Source organism: Macaca nemestrina, chromosome 10 (genome assembly GCF_043159975.1).
Source record: "Macaca nemestrina isolate mMacNem1 chromosome 10, mMacNem.hap1, whole genome shotgun sequence".
Lineage (NCBI taxonomy): Eukaryota > Metazoa > Chordata > Mammalia > Primates > Cercopithecidae > Macaca > Macaca nemestrina.
The window spans coordinates 110,250,303-110,257,102 of NC_092134.1; the positions used below are offsets into that span (position 1 = coordinate 110,250,303).

Here is a 6,800-nt window from a genome sequence, read left to right on the forward strand (position 1 = left end):
AATATTTTGGCTTTAGGTCTCCCTGTAAGCCAAGTTTGGCAAGGTTGTGAAGGAGACACCCCAGTGGGGAGGACGTAGGAATGTGAGATTGTTTGGCACCATGTAGACTGGTAAGAGGAAGCCAAGGGTGCCTGTTTTTGTTCTAGGCCTCCGCAGACAAAAGACAGAGACCCAGAATCCTCTTTACAAAGAGAAGGGTAAAACTGAGGAGACTGGGCGTCCCCAAGATTTCTTCCAACTTAGTCCCACTGGTCCTCTGAGCACTGGAACGGCAGACCTGACTTTCCTGGGTACTGCAAGAAAGTCAGGGAAGGCAAATCTTATCAGTTGGCTGGATTAGTGTCTGATGTTGGGTGTTCTGGTTAGAATTGGCAGAGGGTCGCCCAGACTGGAGCCATGTGAGCGAGAGAGAGAGAGAGAGAGAGAGAGAAGAGGGAGGAAGAGGGGACAAGGGCTAGAGAGCGAAATACCTGTTGCAGGTGGTTGGAGATGGATTCCTGAGACCTGAGGGTTTTGAGAACCCACCAGAGAGTAGCCCCAACCCAAGCCTCACAGTCCCCTTCAGATTAGTTGTCCTCCTCATGCAAATTGCTTGAAAAGTGAAGAGAGAGAAAAGACAAGGCAGGTGGCCAGAGGCCCTTAGGAGCCAGGAGTTATCCTGGGACGAGCTGCCATTGCCCAGTGCTTCCTAGGTTGCAAGAGAGCCTCTGCCCCCAACACCGATTCCAGGTTTTGACACCAAATGTAAGGGTTGAAAAAAGAAGACAGAAACATGAAAAGCAGCTCAACAGTCAAAGACAGGTTTATTTTGGAGAATAAACCTGAGAGGGGATTCTGGCTGGTTTAGGTCAGGAGCCTTCTCTCTTATAGACTAAGAGTATTTAAGGGTTTAGGAAGGGAGAGATTATCGCAGGTTTGGAATGTTTCTGGGTGGAGGAGAGTTTTACTGTGGGGTTGTGATGTTTCTGGTCAGAGGGGGGTTTATCTCAGGGCTGGCATGTTGCTGGTTGGAGTGGGGTTTATCTCGGGGTTGAAATGTTTCTGGTTGGAGATGTCATTTGTGGTCATGCTGACATTAGCCATTAGGCTGATGTTTTGGGAGCTGGATTTAGGTGGTTTTTAATCAAGGGGAACTTAAAATGGCAGTGTTTGTCCAAGATGGTGATGCTCCTGCTCTGTCAACAACCACTAGACAAATGCTTCCCACAAACCTCATAAGATCAGGAGTTTGTTTTCCTTAAGGATATTATGCCTGATGAATATAGTTTTCCTTTAATAAGTAAGTCATAAATATTTATCCTTTTAATTTCAGATATTGAGAGGTAGACGCCTCCTCTTACAGAGGCAGATAAAAATAAGCAAAGATGTCATTAGATACATGTGCAAAGGGCGTGAGACAACAGTCCACAAAGGAGGAAATGCAAATGTCTTGAAAAATGAGGAAATGTTCAATCTTTCAAGTAATCATAGAAATGCAGATTGAAATATTGAGATACATTTTTCTTTTTTAAAAAAGATTAATGCTGGTAAGGGTTTACTGAAATAAATGATACCAACTTAAAGCCTTGAAAAATATTTTATCTCAATAGTTTTATTTTTATCCCTTTGCTCATGAGAGAGAGAAAAATAAATAAAAAAGGAGAAAGAGAGAGAGAAGAGGAGTGAGAGGGGAAGAAGAAGGCAGATACGGGACAAAAGAAAAAAAAAGAAGAAGGAAAAAGTCATTTGAACAAAATTTGGCTATGTCAAAAATAAAGTCAGATCAGGTATAGAACAAGATCCTGGAGATGTCAAACCAAGTGGTAAGAAGCCCATTTTACAGGAGTTACAGCAGTTTATAGAGCATAAAGGAGGAATATTTTGACCTGTGTCAGGATTGGCTGTTATACATTAATATTTCTGTGAGTTCAACCTGATTTGTCTAGAGCTGATTGATTTAATTTTACTGATTCATGCTGATAAGAATGTAAAGCTTATGTTTTATGTTTTATGATTAGAGCTAGCCTTTGGGGGAAATAGGGATGACTTAAAGTTTGGTTACTTGGTTATGGGTGATTGGCTTTGGGGGGTGTATCTTATCAATGGCCTCCATTCTTATTTTTCTTTGACAATCATGCTAATGAGAGATAATAAAAAAAAATGAAAGAGCCCTTTTGGCTGCCTGAGTAGCACCATAGTGGCTGGCGAGAACAATCACCAAAGGTGGCAGAAAGGGAGCCAAGAAGAAAGTGGCTGATCCATTTCCTAAGAAAGATTAGTGTGATGTAAAAGCACCTGCTATATTCAATATAAGAAATATTGGGGGCTGGGGATAGTGGCTCACACCTGTAATCCCAGCACTTTGGGAGGCCCAGGCAGGCAGATCACAAGGTCAGGAGTTTGAGACCAGCCTGACCAACGTGGTGAAACCCCATCTCTACTGAAAATACAAAAATTAGTCGAGCGTGGTGGCACACGCCTGTAATCCCAGCTACTCAAGAGGCTGAGGCAGGATAATCACTTGAACCCAGGAGGCAGAGGTTGCAGTGAGCCAAGATCGCACCATTGCACTCCAGCCTGGGCAACAGGTGAGACTCTGTCTCAAAAAAAAAACAACTAGCTGGGTGTGGTGGTGGGCGCCTGTAGTCCCAGCTACTCGGGAGGTTAAGGCGGAAGAATAGCTTGAACCCAGGAGGTGGAGGCTGCAGTGAGCCAAGATCGTGCCACTGCACTCCAGCCTGGGTGACAGAGTGAGACTCCGTCTCAAAAAAAAAGAAATATTGGAAAGATGCTAGTCACCAGGACCCAAGGAACCAAAATTGCATCAGACGGTCTCAAGGGTTGTGTATTTGAAGTCAGTCTTGCTGATTTGCCAAATGATGAAGTTAACATTTAGAAAATTCAAGCTGATTACTGAAGATTTTTAGGGCAAAAACCGCTGAACTAACTTTCATGGCATGAATCTTACCCATGACAAAATGTATTCCGTGGTGAAAAAATGGCAGACCATGATTGAAGCTCATGTCAATGTCAAGACTTCCAGTGGTTACTTGCTTCATCTGTTCTGTGTTGGTTTTACTAAAAAATGCAACATTCAGATATGGAAGACTTCTTATGCTCAGCACCAACAGGTCCACCAGATCTGGAAGAAGATGATGGAAATCATGACCTGAGAGGTGCAGAAAAATAACTTGAAAGAAGTGGTCAATAAATGGATTCCAAACAGCACTGGAAAAGTCATAGAAAAGGCTTGCCAATCTATTTATGCTCTTCATGATGTCTTCATCAGGAAAGTAAAAATGCAAAAGCAGCCCAAGTTTAAATTAGGAAAACTCACGGAACTTCAAGGTGAAGTTAGTTCTGGAAAAGCCACTGGGAACAAAACAGGTGGTAAAGTTGAACGAGCTGATGGCTGTGAGTTGTCAGTCCAAGAATCTATTTAGAGTTTAGACTTCTAAAAGTGACAAAGAAAAAGTCCTATTTGTGGGGGTGGGTGGTGGGTGGGGAAAGAATAAAAGAGACAATTCAGGTAAGAAATTGAAGAAGTCTAATAAACATTAAAAAAAACCGCAACCTCAATAGTTATCAGGTGTGAATTACAATAACATATACCACCATGTTTTCATGATTGAATTATAAAGTAATAAGGCTGCAGTAACTGTCTTATGTTCTTCTCTCACTTACTGCTGTCATAGTGGCCCTGATTGTTTCTAATAATGCAATTTGTCTTAAACTATATTGTTTTCTGATTTTAATATAGCTATGCTGGCTTTTTTTTTTTTTTTTTCCTTTGGTTTGGCATGTCTTTTCCATCTACTTACTTCTTTTTTTGTTTGTTTTTCTTTCAGACAGCTTCTCGCACTGTCCCCCCGGGCTCCCGGGTTCATGAGATTCTCCTGCCTCAGCCTCCTGAGTAGCTTTTTACAGGCGCACACCACCACACCTTGCTAATTTTTTGTATTTTTAGTAGAGATGGGATTTCATTATGTTGGCCAGACTGGTCTTGAACTCCTGACCTTGTGATCCGCCCGCCTTGGCTCCCAAAGTGCTAGGATTACAGGGGTGAGCCACCGCGCCCAGCCTGCTTACTTTCTATTCTATTTTTTTGTTTTTCCCTGAGACGGAGTCTTGCTCTGTCACCCAGGCTGGAGTGCATTGGCACGATCTTGGCTCACTACAACTTCTTCCTCCCGGGTTCAAGTGATTCTTCTGCCTCAGCCTCCCATGTAGCTGGGATTAAAGGCGCCTGCCTCCATAACTGGCTAATTTTTTGTATTTCTGGTAGCGATGGGGATTCACCATGTTGGCCAGGCTGGTCTCAAACTCCTGACCTCAGGTGATCTGCCTGCCTCAACCTCCCAAAGTGCTGGGATTACAGGTGTGAGCCACTGCGCCCGGCCCTATTCTATTCTTTTTTGGCTATTATTTATTTTCAACCTTCCTAAGGTTGAAAGACTAAGATGACTAATACCTAAGTGGAGGTCTAAGACTGCTAAAGTCTTTCAAGTAGCCTGTAAAATGCATTTAAAATGTTCAATATATCTTTGTTTTTACTGCTGTAAACTGATCCTTTGTGTCCCCTGCCAAATTCATAGATTGAAATCTTAAACCCCAAGGTGGTGGTATTATGAGATAATCCGGTCATGGGGGTGAAGCCCTCATGATGGGATTAAAGGCCTTGTAAGAAGAGACACAGCGACTTTCTCTTCAGCCCTCCTCCCTCCATCATGTGAGGACACAGCAAGAGGATGGCCACCCACAAAGCTAGGAAGAAGGCCCTAACCAAGCAGGCAATCATGCTGACACCCTGATCTCGAACACCTACGCTCAGTTAGGTGTAGTGACTCGTGCCTGAAATACCAGCACTTTAGGAGGCCAAGGCAAGAGAATCACTTGAGGCTAAGAGTTTGAGGCCAGCCTGGGCTATAGTGAAACCCCGTCTCTACAAAAAAAGTTTTAAGACTCGGTGCGGTAGCTCACACCTGTAATCCCACCACTTTGGGAGGCTGAGGTGGGGGGATCATGAGGTCAGGAATTAGAGACCAGCCTGGTCAATATGGTGAAACCCTGTCTCTACTAAAAATACAAAAATTAGTCTGGAGTGATGGCATGCACCTGTAGTCCCATCTACTTGGGAGGCTGAGGCAGGAGAATCACTTGAACCCGGGAGGTGGAGGTCTCAGTGAGCCAAGATCTTGCCGCTGCACTCCAGCCTGGGTGACAGAGCAAGACTCTGTCTCAAAAAAAAAAAAAGGTTTTAAAATTAGCTGGTTGCAGTGGTGTGTGCCTGTAGTCCCAGCTACTAGGAGGCTGAGGTGGGAGGATCACTTGAGCCCAGGAGTTCAAGGCTGACATGAGCTATGATCATGCCACTTGCACTCCAGCCTGGGTGACAGTAAGACCCGTTTCTAAAAAAGAAAAAGAAACAGAAAAAAAAACCCAAAACGGCCAGTCTCTGTAACTGTGAGAAATAAATTTCTGTTATTTAAGTACTCCGCCTATGATATATTTGTTACAGCAGCCCAAACTGACTGAGACAACTACTAAGGCATTTAGTTTATTCACCTTTAATGAAATTAGTCTCAAAAAATCTATTGCCCTAGTTTATAGTATCTTTCACCTCCCATTCTTATTTTTTTTGAGAGAGTCTCGCTCTGTCACCCAGCCTGGAGGGCAATGGTGTGATCTCAGCTCACTGCAACCTCCACCTCCCTGGCTCAAGTGATCCTCCTGCCTCAGCCTCCTGAGTAGCTGGGATTACAGGCGTGTACCACCATTCCCAGCTAATTTTTGTATTTTTAGTAAAGATGGGATTTTGCCATATTGGCCAGGCTGGTCTCAAACTCCTGTCCTCAAGTGATCTGCCAGCCTCGGCCTCTCAAAGTGCTCAGATTACAGGCATGAGCCACCATGCCTGGCCTTCCTTTTTTTTTTTTTTTGACTTTTTTTTGGTATTAATTATATTCTTCCTTGCTAGTTTGGAAGTTAAACACGCTATTCGGGTTTGAGGTGCTTTTCTTGCTTTTTGTTTTTTGGGGTGAATTTTTGGTTGTTGTTACCCTATAAGCTGCATTGTGATTACTTAAATTATAAAGTTAAGCTATTTCTTTATCTCCTCCAGAACACAGACCTGTCATATATTTTAATGTTATCTTTTTTCTTTCAAATTTAAACATTACTAAACATTATCATTGTTTTATAGTTAATATTTTATACTTACCCAAAGTCTTTTTACATGTTGTTTCTTCTTGTAGCTTCATTTAAGATCAGTTTCCTTCGAGCTAAAATATATATTTTAGATTTTCCTATAGTAAGGGTTTGCTGGCGAAAGAGTGAGTTTTATTTGTCTGAAAACAATTTTATTTTGTCTTCATTAAAAAAAATTTTAGGGCTGGGCGAGGTGGCTCACACCTGTAATCCCAGTACTTTGGGAGGCCAAGGCGGGCAGATCATGAGGTCAGGAGTTCAAGACCAGCCTGGCCAACTTGGTGAAACCCCATCTATACAAAAAATACAAAACTTACCCGGGCATCGTGGTGCATGCCTGTAATCCCAGCTACTTGGGAGGCTGAGGCAGGAGAATCACTTGAACTTGGGAGGTGGAGGTTGCAGTGAGCCGAGATCCAGCCACTGCACTCCAGCCTGGGTGACAAAAAAAAAAAAAAAATTTAACTGGATTTAGAATTCCAAATTTTCAGTTGCTTTTCCTTAGCACTTTGAAGATAACATTTCACTGTCTCGTAGCTTATATTGTCTTTAAGCCAGCTGTCACTAACTCTGCTTCTTTCGAGATGATCTCCTGGCCGGCGTGGTAGCTCACG

The 6,800-nt window shown here is 43.0% G+C and overlaps 1 pseudogene; it reads left to right on the plus strand.

Moving 5' to 3' along the window:
* The first annotated feature begins 2,363 nt into the window (after nt 1-2,363).
* LOC139356815 (small ribosomal subunit protein eS1 pseudogene) lies at nt 2,364-6,592 on the plus strand (annotated as a pseudogene).
* Nucleotides 6,593-6,800: the final 208 nt, after the last annotated feature.